The 3,207-nt window shown below is 47.6% G+C and overlaps 1 protein-coding gene across 1 annotated transcript in view; it reads right to left on the reverse strand.

Moving 5' to 3' along the window:
* The window catches only part of EEF2K (eukaryotic elongation factor 2 kinase), a 36,146-nt gene extending 33,463 nt beyond the window's left edge, over positions 1-2,683 (reverse strand). Inside the window, exon 1 of the mRNA XM_035889253.1 lies at positions 2,663-2,683. The gene's annotated coding sequence lies outside the window, so the exon portion shown is untranslated. The remainder of the gene's footprint in view (positions 1-2,662) is intronic.
* Positions 2,684-3,207: the final 524 nt, after the last annotated feature.

The raw sequence follows: 3,207 nt of genomic DNA on the forward strand, positions 1-3,207 counted from the left end.
GCCCGCTCGTTACCTCCCAGGCAGCTGGGGCGGGAAGCCTCCCAGAGACATGATTCCTGTGAGAAAAACGTTGGAAAGGCGAGGAGAAAAGCCCCGATTAACACCGTGAGGTGTTAGAGACGGGGGAATTCCGGGCGAGAGGGAGCAGGGAAAGCGGCTGTGCTGGAAACCCGCGCGAAGCCAGGTCTCCTGAGCGCTGCTCACAGGAGCGGGCTCCGAGTTCCCTTTCATTTCTGCTTCCTTTGGGTCTGGAGGCGAAAGGTGGGTTTCCCGGGGCAGGCGCTCACACGGGAAGGGCCCACCGCCTGGCAGCCCCCCGAGGATGCCAGCCCTGGGGGAAGGCAGGCAGCAGACCTAGGCAGTGACTGGGGGGACTCTGTGCACATCAGATTGGCCTTTTCAGCAAAATTAAATTGCACGGCGCTCCATTTCCCCATGAGAAATGGCAGAAATATGCACCAGATTTCGAAGTTCCAAAGGCTTCAGTTTTCCTCAGATCACCCACATTTGCTTTCTTCTTAAAACATGGGCGTCCTGGGTTGAAAATGCCCATGTTCAAGATTTTCCTCAAGCTAAAATTTGTGGAAAATTGAAACAAAACTCCTTACCCTTTCATGGGTTACACAGAAATTAATGTAAATAGGCTCTGGCTTAACTGTGTTACTTGGCAGCCTGCAAAGAGATTGCCACTTTTACTGTGTTTAATCTCTTATTCATGTAAATAATCCTCATGAGTGCTTTTTACTGTGAATAGGGGTTACAAAATCCAGACTGGAAGATGTATGTCCTTCATGACAGGCAGACAGTCTCTTGCAGTGTTGAAGACAGAAGAGTGAACAATCCCTGTGCTCTCCAAAGAGGGGGGCAACACAGAAATGCTGCTGCAACACTAGTGCTGAGAATCTTCAGGAGGAAGATTACTAATATTTAATTATAAGCACACAGAGCAGATGCTTCACTCTCTGCCAGCCACCGCCATTACTTACATAAATTAAACCCTATCTTAGTTTGGGGACTGGAGGAAGCAGCACGCGCATGCAGGAACGCTGCCTGCGATTTGAGGGTACCTGGAATTTTGGCAGCTATTTCCAGCGCTATGCTGAGGGGTGCAGCGCTCATTTGAGAGTGTAAAGTGGAGACTTGACTGACCCCCTCTTTAATGCTGCTTCCTACAGGCACGTTTCTGGGTAGCCTCCGATTCCTGCAGAGTAAGCTCAAATTAAACACATTTTCAATATTTGTGGATTGTGCAGAAAACCTCTGAGGTCCTATTCATCTCCCAGCAGCAAATTACCATTGTAAATATTAACAGCTATCAACAACTGAGCGCTTTTGCCCCATCGGCACCGGAACGTGCATCTCCCCATTCCTCATTCTGCGGGCAGCCCAGCTGAGCACCCTGGGGAGAGCAGCACCCAGCAGGGCTGCTGTCGGGATGCCTCACAGCAGGGCCTGGGAAGAGGGCAGACTCATCAAATTAATTCTGAAGGCCTGGTGAAAGCCAGATGCTTGGTTCCCACTGCATGAATATGTGTTGATAATGGTTAAAAAAAAAAAAATAACCATCTGCAATTGTAAGGTACTGATAACGGTGGAATATTGTTACCGGTGTGATATATGAGCACAAACTGAACAAGTCCCAAAGAGTAACTGGCTTTAAACTCATGTAGATACACATTGTTTTGGACTAGAAGGGACCCAGTGGCATACAGCTGCATTATGCTATATATCCTCATGGAGAGCGTTCTGCTATATTAGTAACATCATTAGGTTATTCCATCTCAAGCTACGCATTTCTCATGCTTTTAAAGAAGCCAGCTCTGGTACCCTGATGCAAGGATATACTCATTTTCAGGTTTAAGCCTGGGGCTTCTCTATAGTATTTTCTTAGAAGAACAACCAGTGATGATGAAGAAGTGTTTGATGAAATGTTAAAGATGTATATTGGAACTAGATACTAGCCCAGACATGCTGCATCTTCTAGTTTTGGTTTTCTATTTAGATGTTACCTATTAGATCTTTAATACTTCAGGAGTTTGATTCACTTTTTTTTTGCTTAGAAACACTAAAAATTACATTTAAAATGGCAGCCTAGGAAATTAGTGATCTACAAGTCTAGTATGTTGCTCTTTCATTTAGTATGCTCAGCAATGCATATATATTTTTTTCCAAGAGCACCAAAGCTTGTAAAGTTCCAGTATGCTCCTGTTAAATGAGGTTCTGTTTAGAAATTGCTGTTCTAGAGAACTTTGGTTTTTGAAAGGAAAAAGGAAAGCACACCCCAGATAACACTAACTTTCAGAGCAATTTTGCTCTGCATTCGTTTGAAAATCCAGATGAAAAATTGCCTGTAAATAAATTAATTCTCTCAACAATTTGTGCCTCCACACTCCTATGACAGTCCCTTTTTATAACTTAAATCCAGTTGGTCATAGCCTCACTTCAGCCATATGGCAGGTGCATGTAATGTATGTGTATAAAACTTCCTGGAGCATTAGCACATGACTTCCTATGGGAAGAGGAGCAAGGGTAGACATAATTTCTCTGTATTGTTTTAATTGCACAGCATTTCGTCCTTATGTTTTTAGCTCTGTCCACAAAGTAATTATACAAATTCCTCCTGCAGGCATCCCAGAATAAGAGAATTTATCTTTCTACTCACAAGCGACAGCTTGAATCTGGCTCCAGTTGCCAAACGCAGCTCCCTCATCCAGGTGGGCAGGAAAAGCACTTGCTTACACCGTGCCCGAGCTCAGCAGCAGCAGGTAAGCGAGGCACTGACGCGGCAGGACACCGAGCTGTGTATGGACGCCCCCGGCTGCCCGCTGCACTTTGTACCAGCCTCCACAGCTCCGGGTTGAGCAGCACAAAGATAAAGGCAGCTGGGGGCCTCCTATTTTGGGTGGGAATGGTTCAGCTGAAGACACACTGCCATGGCAAGTCAGCAGCTGGCCGGGAAGGTCACTACAGCGTGCTGGTAGCATTTGCACAGCGGCGGGCCAGAAGGCGCCAGTCTCCCCAAGGGAAGCTGGCAGAGAAGGCATGGGGTCCGGCTTGTGGGGCAGGGGACAGACCGGACCCTCGTCCTGGTGGGGAGGGGTGTGGAGCTGCTGTTGCAGCTGCAAAAGCACCAGTGAAGGGCTGCCCTCGTCCCTGCGTGGCCGCGGCACGGGCATCCCTTGGGGGGCGGACCCACGTCGCTGGACA

This window comes from Egretta garzetta, unplaced genomic scaffold (assembly GCF_000687185.1).
Source record: "Egretta garzetta isolate BGI_Z169 unplaced genomic scaffold, ASM68718v1 scaffold292, whole genome shotgun sequence".
Lineage (NCBI taxonomy): Eukaryota > Metazoa > Chordata > Aves > Pelecaniformes > Ardeidae > Egretta > Egretta garzetta.